The following is a 14,385-nucleotide window of genomic DNA, read 5'->3' on the forward strand; positions in this document are numbered from 1 at the left end:
CGGCGGTGAGGAGTAAGTGTATTAGATCGACTCCAGTTTGTAAGTGGTATTTATTTTATCGACCCTGAAAGGATCAACGGCAAAGTGGATCGCGGCTGTATTTCAACTCAGAGGTATGATGTAACCTCATCAGCTGGTTCGCTTCGCCCTCAGTCTTCACAGGACGTACTCGTGTGTAACGATCTCCGGCTTTATGCAAGGAATATACTGAAATATCGAAGGATATAAAGTGTGTCTCTATGTTGTGGGTCACGTGCTCCACAGTGACATTGCTGGATAACACGTTTGCTCATTGAAATTTGATACATGGACGTTTAGGAATCATCTGCAAATTCCACCATAACTCGAATTTTCGCATACATAAAGTGACAAACCCTTCAGTAATTTCACCCCGAGTTTTGCAACTCCTCAGCTACCATCAACATTATCCTTGAAACCATAGGAGAAAGCAAGTTACGAGTGGCTGGCAGACGAACAGTGATATAAAAGGGAGTATCCATCCATGAAATTACTTGTCAACTATTCCTCTTGAGAAGCAATACATATACCAACCATTCAAAGACATCTCTTTGAAAAAGGATGTTTAAGAATTTTATAAGTAATGCTTCGGTTGTAACAGTTGTAAATGTAACTTCAATCCAGATTAACATTAATCTAACACACATATGGTCGAAAGTATTTTTCACTGACCGCTTATTTTTTGAGACTTGTGTGTCGATGACTATATACATACATACATACATACATACATACATACATACATACAGACATATATATATATGTATATATATATATATATATATATAATATATATATATAATATATATACATATTATATATGTGTGTGTATGTGTGTGTGTGTATGTATGTTCATGTCAGGTCACTTTCTAGTGCTACTGGTAACATGTAACCCAGTACAACCTGTTGCATGGTCGGGTCGTCGGCGACTAAACCAGCAACCCCACCAAGGAATGAAAAACAAAACCCGTCAAAGGGCGGAGGAACTCTTGAGAGTCAACGGCCATCCAATAAATGTCTTAAGGCTGTACCATGCGCGGGGACATAGAAATAATCGGACTGAATACCAGATCATGCGGTTAAACTATTGGGAATGAAGGACTCCTAGCCTTTGTTAGGGCATTCTTCTAGAAGGTAACTCAGGTAACTGGGATAACACTGACATAAAACCTGCAGCTCAGTGGTTACGGTTACCGATGATGTTGAATTGTTTTTTCTTTTCGGATTATGGCTGTTGTTGCTTAGTAAGTGGGATTGACTCAGTGCACAGCCTTTCCTCACTTAAAAAATATCTTATTGCACAGGCATTACGCGATAACAGCATGGATTAAGCTTCGTGCAATGGCCATACTCGATAACGAGGGGACAGCCACTATGTATGTATGTATGTATGTATGTATGTATGTATATATGTATGTATGTATGTATGTATGTATGTATGTATGTAGCGGTTTCGTAAAGTAAAATGGTAGAATAAGTACCGGAGTCACGAAATAAGTACTGGTATTGATTTGCTTGACTAAATTCTTTAGAGCATTGCCTCAAAATGACCACAGTGAGTAAGGAGAAGCAATCTAATGATAAAAAAATATATTTGCTATGTTTTGTATATTTATTGAGCTTCAAATCATCGTGTCTGATGCTAAGTATGTGCTTGGTAATATATGTGTGCTGTTTATAGATAACATCATGACTGAAACATCGTCGCCTCTGTTTTGTAATACCTATATATATTTAGACATATAGATTTGTAGATAAAGATATAACTACGTACGAGATTTCATTCATTGATAAATGGAAAAACTGATATATAAAGAAGTCGACAAAAATATGCTTATGAACATGTGTGTATAAATGTGGGCCTAATGTAAATCTATCTAGCTATCTCTCTCTCTCTATATATATATATGGAGCACCGCTTTATATATATATGCATATACATATATATATAAAGCGGTGCTCCATCGGTTACGACGTAGAGGGTGAGTACCAGTTGATGCGATCAGTGGAATAGCCTGCTCGTAAAATGAATGTGCAATTGGCTCAGTACTCCACAAACACGTTTACTCTTAATGTAGTTCTCGGAACGATTCAGTGCGACACAGAATGTGAGGAGGCTGGCCTTTTGAAATAGATGTACTACACATTTTTAGCAGCTGAGTGGACTGGAGCAACGAAAAATAAAACGTCTTGCCCAAGGAATTGAACTCATGATCTTACGATCGTGTTCCGGATAACCTTACTAACTAATATATATGTATATATATATATATATATATATATATATATATGAGAGAGAGAGAGAGAGAGAGGTTTATACTCTTTTATTCTATGACTTCCTTCAGTATCAGTATTTTTGACTACGGCCATGCTGGAGCACCGCTTTAATGTTTTCTTCGAACAAATCCACCTCACAGTTTATCATTTTAATATTTTAATGCTAGTATTTTTCTCTTGGGCTCTTCTGCCGAACCGCTAGGTTATGAGGTACGTAAACGCACCGACACCGTTTGTCAAACTGTGATGGGGGACAAACACAGACATAAAGACACTCACACACACAGTCATATACATCTATATATGTACGACATGTTTCTTTCAGTTTCTGTCTAACTAATCCAATTTGGACTATAGTCATGACTATAGTAGAAGGTTTGCACAAGGTGCCACTCTGTGGGATGAACACAAAACCATGTTGGTGGAAAGTACACATAGATAGGGGAAAGGTAAATTTATATATATATATATATATATATATATATATATACATACATACATACAGAGAGAGATAGTGAGAGAGAGAAGGGAGGCAATTTTCCTCCGACGCTAAAATAGTCAGAAGTGTTATTTCTGTTTTTTTAAGATTGAATCTCGCAGAAAGAACTCAATAACCAGAAGGTGGTATTAAATTTTTCAGCAAACCATGTCATTTTTCTCTTCCAAAAAATAGGAATTCTTCTCTAGTGCATTTGAACAGTTCCCTCCTTCCAAATTATATACAGATGGCATTTGTCTACTGAAGGTATACTGGAACACAGTTGCCAAAAAATCCATCCTTTTGAATGGTACACAAAAATGTAATTTTGAAGCGGAAATTTTAGCGATAACAACAATACTAGCGTTTATGTAGTGTTTCAGAGCAAACTTGATGTCAGCACAGTCTCGTACTTCTTATATCCTGATGTTCATGTAACTAGCATAAAAATAATGTCGGTTAATGCTATATTTTAGAGGATTTCATTCATCACAAATTCAAATTAAACTTATGTTGCTTCTTATCCTTAAGACGTAAATTTTAAATTACAGACCACTGTATACCCACAACTGCAGCATTGAAAATACATCGACGGAAGCTCAAAAGCAGTTTTCATTTTCTGCAGTTTACAATATAGATTATTAACAAGTTTATTTTGCAGCAGGGAGCAGGATAGAAGGAACAGGGAGCAAGAAACAGGGAGCAAGAAACAGGGAGCAAAGAGCAGGAAACAGGGGTCAAAATCGATTAAGATTTTGTATTTTAACAATTCCAGAATGAGGTAAACTGAATGGGTCACACATCCAACAAGATATCGTGTCATTATTACTCACTTTTCAAATCGTTCTAGGCAGAAATCTAGCTGTTTGAGGAAATTTTTGCCTATTATTCTCCCAAGTTGGTGAAAATAAATACCAATCAGATAGTGGTGCCGTTATATTCAGTGATATTATCCACTGAAATGCGTTACTCAGTGCATATGTGAGAATCATTAATTTTATTTGTCAATGTTTACTACTCTTAATCTCTCTCCCCCCCTTCTCTCTCTCTCTTCTCTCTCATTCTCTTTTCGCTCATAACCACCAGAGGCAATCATCTCAAACGATTTTATTACTTGAGAGAAGAATCAATAAAGATTTTCAATTTTCGATATTATTTGTACTTGAGAATTTTAATAATAGCCTTATCCATTTCCGAATCACAATTAACAACTTGGTTGGTTACTTTGTACACTAACGAATATGTTATTCGTTAAGTTTTGAGATAGCCCTCGCTAACTAGATTTTCTTTTAAATATTTTCATTTGTGGGTGCGGGGTGGGTGTCTTGTTTATGTGGAAGGAGTAGTTTCTGTGTGTTTCAGATAAAATATTTTGGTGATTTTTGACACAAGTTAAATTTGAAATAATGAATAAATGAAGTTTAAGAGCGAAAACGAAGACTAATCAGATATGGCGGAGGAACAACAATACAGCCAACTATGCTTATATAGCAAACGTACACACATATATATCCTGTTTTACACGCATTCACATACCAATACATACATACATAGCAATACATACATACATAGCAATACATACATACATACATATAAATATATATATAGTAATCAAAGGGATGTGAGTTCAAGTCTCATAGCTGGTTGCTGACACATCTTTCCGCTTCGTATCGATATTTTATTCTGTCTCTGCTGTTCTATCAGCATTTGTGCGTTTGAAAATAAAGTATTATTATTTGTATCCCTCAATACACATTTCAGTTTTCCAAGGCAAACATTGATTCGTTTAGATATCACGTGATCAAGTGACCGACCAGGCTATCAGATGTTGTTACACGTCGCTGGTCACAATGCGCTTCGCATTGTTTTAGCCTTCAAATGACGCCACCCCGCTGGCTAAGCGAGCAGGCCAAGACAAGAAGGAGTGAGAGAAAGTTGCGGCGAAAGAGTACAGCAGGGATCGCCACCATCCCCTGCCGGGGCCTTGTGGGGCTTTAGGTGATTTCGCTCAATAAAAACTCACAACACCCGGTCTGGGAATCGAAACCGCGATCGTAAGACCGCGAGTCCGCTGCCCTAACCACTGGGCCATTGCGCCTCCACTCGTTTAGATATAGATATATATAATGTATATATATATATATATATATATATATATATAACATACATACATATATATATATATATTATAATATATATATATATATATATATATATATATAATATATATATATATATATATATATATATATTATATATATATATATATATATATATATATATATACTAAGCAATAAGGGTTTAGCAACGAGTTGCCTTACCACATACCGAATTTAGAAATAGCAGTCAAAGGGTTATAGCTATTTTTCTACTAAAAAGGGAAGAAATAGTAGAAGAAATAGCTATAACCCTTTGACTGCTATTTCTAAATTCGGTATGTGGTAAGGCAACTCGTTGCTAAACCCTTATTGCTTAGTATTACTTAAATTTTCCTCGAATGAGGCTTTTACATGCCGAAGACTACTTGGTGTAATTGATAATTTTTCCAAATTAATTAATTTCACCCTTCATTATTACGGATATATATATATATATATATTATATAAAAGGGGTTAGTAAAATAAATTACTTCGCCGCATACTGAACTCATTAGAAATAGCAGCTAAAAAAACTTTTTTAAAACTATTTCTAATACTTAAAGAAAACCTCTCTCATATAGTGTTTGCTCAATTCAACTCACGAAAGTATGGGGGTAGAGACATTAAAAAATCAAATGCAAAGGTTATTTGAGAACGTACGTTTCAAGATTAGTCACACTCGACATTTCTATCATCAGCTCAGAACTCCCTGGTTTGGATTTGAAAACACTGAAAGTGGGAGCATACCCTTTCGGCTTCTTATCGCTTCTGAAGATCTGCTCGGAACTACAGTGCCAACAAAATCAAAAATGCAAGCGAAGAATTTCTGCTCTCCCCTTTCCACCAGCGTGGGTTAAAATCAGTAAACACTATGCTTTTTTCGGTAAAATCCGAGGCATTATATAGAGAGAGATGAATTATAATTTCAACAATTGAGGGTAAAATTAATTAATTATCAATTCACCAAGTATTCAGTATGCAAAGGGACCATTTAGGCGAATTCAAATTATTACATTATATAAAAGGGCTTAGTAAAATAAATTACTTTGCCGCATACTGAACTCATTAGAAATAGCAGCTAAAAAAAACTTTTTTAAAAACTATTTCTAATACTTAAAGAAAACCTCTCTCATATAGTGTTTGCTCAAAAAGCATAGTGTTTACTGATTTTAACCCACGCTGGTGGAAAGGGGAGAGCAGAAATTCTTCGCTTGCATTTTTGAGTTTGTTGGCACTGTTAGTTCCGAGCAGATCTTCAGAAGCGATAAGAAGCCGAAAGGGTATGCTCCCACTTTCAGTGTTTTCAAATCCAAACCAGGGAGTTCTGAGCTGATGATAGAAATGTCGAGTGTGACTAATCTTGAAACGTACGTTCTCAAATAACCTTTGCATTTGATTTTTTAATGTCTCTACCCCCATACTTTCGTGAGTTGAATTGAGCAAACACTATATGAGAGAGGTTTTCTTTAAGTATTAGAAATATTTTTAAAAAAGTTTTTTTTAGCTGCTATTTCTAATGAGTTCAGTATGCGGCAAAGTAATTTATTTTACTAAGCCCTTTTATATAATGTAATAATTTGAATTCGCCTTAAATGGTCCCTTTGCATACTGAATACTTGGTGAAATTGATTAATTAATTAATTTTACCCTCAATTGTTGAAATATATATATATATATATATATATATATATATATATATATATATATATATTATATATATATATATATATATATATATATATATATATATATATATAATATAATTAAACACATAAGAGATAACTATGATAGGACATCTGACTCACTAGAAACAGCAGTTAAACTCCAAACCGCTAATAGTTGTAATTCTGAAATGGAAAGAGAAATAAAAAAAAATATTTGTCTTTCCATTTCAGAATTACAACTATTAGTGGTTTGGAGTTTAACTGCTCTTTCTAGTGAGTCAGATGTCCTATTATGGCCATCTCTTATGTGTTTAAATGTATATTATATAGTCTATTGGCTATTTTTCCTTCTCGCTAGACCACTGGTAGCAGAGAATATTTTTGCTACCCTAAAATTTATTCATATATATATATACATATATATAATTTAAATGAAGCCTCATTAAGTGTGTTGGAAAGTGGGCACCCTCTACACGTCTTGCCATTCACGACTTTTGTCCGGCTTATCGTCAATGAACGACTGCATTATTCTTTTGACGTAAAATTTCTAATGGTAGTGCTTCAAAATGTAATGGACTCTTGAATTTGATATTTCTGTCGCACGACCGGTTTGACTCAGATTTTCTTGAAATCTGGCATTATGTTTCGCGTACACTTTCTTGCTTTGTGGTGTTCGTCGATGTCCACGCTTTTCAGAAACGATTCTTAGGGACATTCTCAACAGCTTCATCTGTTTCAAACTTATCTCTAATTCGACTGGTGGTATGTTGCGTAGGGGAATTTGCTTGAAACTCCCCCTTAAACTGCTATTCCATTTAGACTACGCTTTGAAGGTTAATGTGGCATTTTAAGATTAATTCCCCCTGTTTAGATCTTAGTTTGGCTCTCTTCCTTATTTCTAGTGAGTTGAATTGTTAAATACTGTATACATTAATAGGAAAACATGCATAAACTGTACACACACACACAAGCGCGTGGACGCACACTCATACACACACAAATAGATAAAGTCTTGTACAATGGTATATATGTGTGTGCTTCGTGTATACATTATATGTGTGTTTATACTTATATAATATGTATGCATAGGCTCCGTTTTTCGCCTGGTTTAGGCTTCCTGCAATCATGAGTTTCTGATGTGAATCCGGTATGTGGCATAATTATTAAACATCTTCTATTACAGCCTCATTTCAACCAAGGTGTAAAGGTGAAATCGGGAAACAGATGAGAAAGCAGTCAGATGAATTCTCCACGTCAAATGTCCACGTTCGTCACTCACATGTAATACATGTGAAACGGGCGTGTATCTGCTTAAGCACAGATGCTCCGAATGAGTAAGACGTTTGCTTTGTAACCACGGGATCTCGAATTTGATTCTTACCACGAAGTCTCCTGCTGCTTATGTTGACGTATAATTTGTGAGTGACAATACAATGAGTAAACGAAAACTGTAGAGAATCCCGTTATTGATGTATTATATTTATAACTCAAGAAATTGCGTCATACAGTGTGGCATTGATTCTCACTGAGAAAAGTACACGTAGACTGTGGAATATTCAGACACTTACACGTTAATTATATGAACAAGTAATTCAGAAATACAAAATACCAGAATGCTTATCGCTGAACGACGGAGATCCAACACAGTCACAGGTATCTGTGAATTAATCAACAAAAGTCTAAAACTAATTTACTGAGTAGATCATTAGGTAGGCCCCTCTCCAAACTTTACCTCCATACCTCTTTCTCAGCGGGAGAGTCATTTGTCAATTATGAAAACGTTTGAATGAAAATAGAAGCATTGTCTAATTGAATGTGTACTCTTATACGATAACAACAATGTTTAGACGTTGATCTTGTGTTATACAGGCAGGATGTACAAATTTCAATGCATTATACACAGGCGCACGGCAGGTGAAGCTTGGCAATACAATTTATTTCAAAGCAGTGACATATTTAATCAATGAGAGAGTATAACAATTCAGTAAGAGGTCGGTGCTATGATTTATATCAATTTAAATTAATCGAGCGCAAAGGGAAAAATATTTTTATCAGTTTCCAGGCACAAAATTCACTCGCGAGGCATTCATTCGCCCGGGGCTAAAGAAGAAGACACTTGCCTAACATGCTGTACATTGGAGCTGATACCGAAATTACGTGGCTGCAAACCGATTTTCTTAAGAGATACAGCCATTCCTGTACATTTGGAACAATTCCTTAAAATTATTTCACAGCATAGGAGTGGCTAAGTGGTAAGTAGCTTGCTGACCAGCCACATGGTACCGGGTTCAGTCCCACTGCGTGGCACCTTGGGCAAGTGTCTTCTACTATAGCCTCGGTCCAACCAAAGCCTTGTCAGTGGATTTGGTAGACGGAAACTGAAAGAATCCCGTCGCATGTATGTATATATATGTGTGTGTATAAGTTTGTGTGTCTGTGTTTGTCCCCCCAACATCACTTGACAACCGATGCTGGTGTGTTTACGTCCCCGTAACATAGCGGTTCGGCAAAAGAAACCGATAGAATACGTACTAGGCTTACAGAGAATAAGTCCTGGGGTCGATTTCCCCCGGCTAAAGGCGGTGCTCCAGCAAGGCCACACTCAAATGACTGAAACAAGTCAAAGAGTAAAAGAGTAAAAGAGCATATGAAAGCTTTTGTGTGTGTTTTGGCACGCTGCACCTTCATTTAACTAAAACGACAGTTTCGCATTTCACATAACTGGCTAATTTATAAATCTTTATTTAACGAGCAGAAAGGTAAACACGTCATTTTATGAGCTGCTCAGAAGTAATAATAATTTAAGTGGAACAGGTATGCTTACATTATTCACATTGGGAAAGTAGGTCAAGATACTCAAATACAGGCACAAGAGTAGATATATACATGCATATGGTTATGCGTATGTGTGCGTGTGTGTGTGTATGTCTGTATATAATGTGTATCTAGAAGAAAGGAGAAAATAATAAATACAATTATCTTATGAAGTCCAAAAGGTATTGGTTTGTTTCTTTATCATTTTCTTATTACCGCTCTCTAGGCAACACACATATATATCATTCACACACACACACACAAACATGTTTATATGCATATATACAAAATATCATATAAATATGTATATGTATATATATATGTATATGTATGTGTGTATATATATATATGTGTGTGTATGTGTGTGTGTCTATATACGCACATATATATATATACGCATATATGAGTGTGCGTGTGTGTGTATAAGCACATATGTACATGTACACACGGACACACACATATGCAAACACAATCATACACTCGCACACACACGCGCACACAATATTGAGAGCTACATAAAAAAGTGAAAGTAATACGATATAAATGTAGAGAGAAAGAATGCGAGATTGATAGAGCTTTTGAAAATAGATAGGGATGGAAGGTGAGAGAGAAAATGTGAGAAAGACAGAATGAGAGGATGAGAGAGAGAGAGAGAGAGAGAAAGAAAGAGAGAGAGAGATGGAGAGAGAGAGAGACCAATGGAGTTAGAGGGATTAAGAACGTGTAAAGAGTGAAAAATAAATTAAAATGATGTGAGAATGCAGTCTGAAGTATACAAATTCGATAAATGCTCTGATAATGGTAATGAAGAAATAAACTAGGCGACTAATTTCTGAAGTGTTTCTATTAAAATATAAAATGATTGAATGTTAATTAAATCGTTAATAAAATGTTCTTTTGAAGATTTTTCACCTAACTTCTAATAAATTCACTTACCACGTATTACACCTACACACACCATATGTGCGGACTTAATAAATATATGGATGTATAAATTTATATAAACCTATACATGAGTGTGTGTTTGTGCGTGTTTATATATGAATACACATTCACACACTCATATATAGACGCACATTCACGCCCAAGAGATACACACGCGCGCGTGCGCATGCTCATATTACATGTTGTTATATGTATGTTATTTTAGAGTAGAGTAGGACGATATAGGTTCACATTTGGGTCTGTTTGCATGTGTGTGTGTGTGTGAGTATGTGTGAAAGAAAGAGTGAGTGTGTATGTGTGTGTATGTGTGTAGCGGAGTGGCATCATTCAAATGGATACAAAGCGCATTGTGACTAGCGATGTAAAAAAATCCGATCATCTGGTCGATGCCAAGGTACATATATATACACATCATTTACATACGTACACACGTACACACACACACACACGCACACACATATATACATCGAGGAGTGAGCGTTTACTTTACATATAATTTAAGACATAAACATCTACAAACATACCTCCGTTAATTTGGAGAGAAAGTAAAGGAAGATTAATGACCATAAATAGGTAATTATTAACTTCATTTTATTTCCATCGTGTTCATCAAATATTTTCCAAAATATTTGATCTTGTCAGAGTTGAAGTAGATGCTGAAATATACTCGGAGTATGAAGATGGAGGTAAAAAATGCAATAGAAAAATTTAAAAATTATAGAAAGAATAAAAGAAAATCTCTATAATTCGGTAAGATAAAAAAGTTGGAATTAATCATCAGTTTTTAACTAGTTTCCATAGATATTTATTGATTAAACAGATCAATATATCAGTTTTCTTTAGCTTAAGCTTTTAAGAAATATCTTCACACACACACACACATATATATATAACCTATGTATCTTTTTTATAACGCATACATGTATGTGAGCGAATAAGATAAAGTTATATAATATAAATGTGTGTGTGTGTGCGCGCGTGAGTGGAGAGAAAGAGAGAGAAAGGAGAGAGAGAAAGGGAGCGAGAGAGTGAGAAAATAACTTAGAGAGACAGATAATTAGGGAGGGGTATATGACATTGGTAATTTTTTTATAGCTAGTTATAGCTACTTAACATCTTCAAATTACTCCATTAACATGTTCCAATATATATACATATATATATAAATCCGTGATTAAATCCTGTAATATAATCATTACGTGGTGTTGTCCGTTGTACTAAAGATGCAATGGATATTGCTAGATCACATATGGTCAAAGGTCTGTTACATTTATTTCTGATCTGCAACAAAACAACAACAAATGGAGTTGGGAGAACAATAAACTGCCAGACTATATTTTGGTGAAACTATACTTAAGGTGACACGAATAAGGAAATACATGCTATTAAATGATCTAGTTTCATATTCGACCGCGGCACCTAGATGTTAAACAGGTTTTTGAACTGGGCCAATACAGGTTTAAGGCTTAGACTTAGATGTGCCACGTGGATTGAATCATCCCACTCATCCTTTGTCACGGTGCACCCTAATATTAATCACAAACATAGTAGAGGCTTTTGGAATGAGATGCAAAGTAGCAAAAACTCGCCTTCCCTCTTAATAATCGCGCCTCTCTCTGACTCACTCTCTCCTTCAATATGTATATATATATGTGTGTATATATATATATTTATGTACGTGTGTGGAGGCGCAATAGCCCAGTGGTTAGGGCAGCGGACTCGCGGTCGTAGGATCGCGGTTTCGATTTCTAGACCGGGCGTTGTGTGTGTTTATTGAGCGAAAACACCTAAAGCTCCCTGAGGCTCCGGCAGGTGGTTGTGGCGACCCCTGCTGTACTCTTTCGCCCCAACTTTCTCTCATTCTTTTTTTCTGTTGGCCTGCTCCCTTAGCCAGCGGGGTGGCGTCATTTGAAGGCTAAAACAATGCGAAGCGTATTGTGACCAGCGATGTGTAGCAACATCTGATAGCCTGGTCGGTCACGTGACGTGATATATATATATATATATATATATATATATATATATTTAATATGCATATATATTCTGTATTCAGTATGCACAAAAAGATTTTAAATTAAACGCCATATAAAAGGAATTACAATAAATAATGAGCTACAATACATCTTATGGAAAATATATATAATGCCTGAGCGCGGAAAACAGTATTTGAAAGCTCTTAACTTCGGTTCTTGTCAGCATGAGAAGGATCAATGCATGAATTTTTTCGTCTTCTAACAAAATAACATTATTGAAAATATTTCAATGTACAGAACTCATTGTTGGAATGCATGCTTTGTCTTATTAGATAGTTAAAATTGATCTTCCACAAGTAGATGGGTGATTTTTAAAATAGCTATAAAATGGAAATGTTTGGTTTTATTTTTACGAAGCCGTATACACATTGTACATGTAAACTCCATTATTTGACTAACCGTTGTTAAATATATCATTATAACAAAGGCGAGGAGTCACATTATTTCATGTAAATTATAAACAATATGTCCATTGTTTGATACATTCAACACAATAATAACTATGCAACATTTACAATAGAAATTATATAATAAGATATTATAATTCATAGGGGATGATATAGGAATAAATTACTATAAACAAACTGTATCCTGGGAAACAGGAATTTCAATCTCTTGAAATACAGAACGTGAGTGTGTATTTGAATATGTTTAACGGTGTAAACTAACTGATGTGCGGATATTTCCAGTTACGTAGAAGAGTAAAGTAATTATTCGACAAATGCGGTGGAAATAAAGAAAGCGGCAGACGGTATGAATGTTATGGTAGATATGATTTATTAAAAGTATTGGAGGTGATGCTACAGTATGGTCACGACAGTGGGTCAAACCAATAAAAGAATAAATGTTCAGGAAAAAATATTTTGTTCAGAAAGAAAGTCTTCATCGTAAAGTAGCAGAATCTATGAACATATCTCGAGAAGTACCAAGTGAAAATGTAAAATATTGTCGACTGCGTTGACGAGCACATGAACAATTTTCGGAAAGAATCCTGTGCGGTAATATGACGATGATGTTGGTAGTGGATTTTTATCGCTCGATAAGAGGATTCCGATGTTTGTCTAATTGAATTACCTGCGCCTGCGGCAACGTTTATGTGGCTAGGCATCCCACATATACGTATGCACTTAACGCAATTCGTAGATGGAATCAGCATGATAGGTTGTTACGTGATAGTCTCTTACCTTTCGTATTGCAGGTACAATCCCTTCTAAGATCCCTTTATACACATTCGGCATAATTAATGTCATTCACAATGTATCAGCACAAGCTCATTAAAATTAACACATTGAGATCGAACCCGAAGCATACATTTTAATAATTCGGTCATATCGCACCTACAAGATCCGGCATGAATCAGAAGTAAACGAAATTTCTCTGATGAATTACTATTTCTTTCCAAGTTGATCTCGGCTCTGCAGACATCAATCGACGCTAAAGAATTTTTCGGAACCGTGTGTTTTCAGGTTCGATTACATTGCACGACACAAGTCTCTTCTAGCATAACTTCCAGTCGATCAAACAAATCCACTCTCATGAAATTTAATTGATTTCAACACTCGTCGGACGAAGATTTGTTGGTCTTGTAGAGTAAATACAGTATATCCTGCAAACAGTTTCATACAATTAAGTAACTGTCAGAGGTTGAGCAGGGCCATACCAGATTTTATTATGACTCTTTTTCCCTACTCTAAATTTTGCAGGCTTTTTGTCATGTCACATCTTCGTCATTCCTTGTCTTAGGCACAAGAACTCCGTCAATTTTTCGCGTAACCATAATATTTTACTCGGAAATTTGTGAAGTTAAATTAAAGAATCTTTTCAACCGTTGTATGTCAACGATTGTAGGAAAGATATGAACAATTGGTGAATTCCATGAGGCCGAAGTTTTTAGATCGACACTGTATTTCATATTGCGAAGAAGCTATTAATATAATATATTGCTAAATCAACTTAATGTTATTTACACTATAACTCGTTCAATATATATGTCAGCCACTATATGTCTCTTTAATTCT

The sequence above is a fragment of the Octopus sinensis genome, linkage group LG3 (genome assembly GCF_006345805.1).
Source record: "Octopus sinensis linkage group LG3, ASM634580v1, whole genome shotgun sequence".
Taxonomy (NCBI): Eukaryota; Metazoa; Mollusca; class Cephalopoda; order Octopoda; family Octopodidae; genus Octopus; species Octopus sinensis.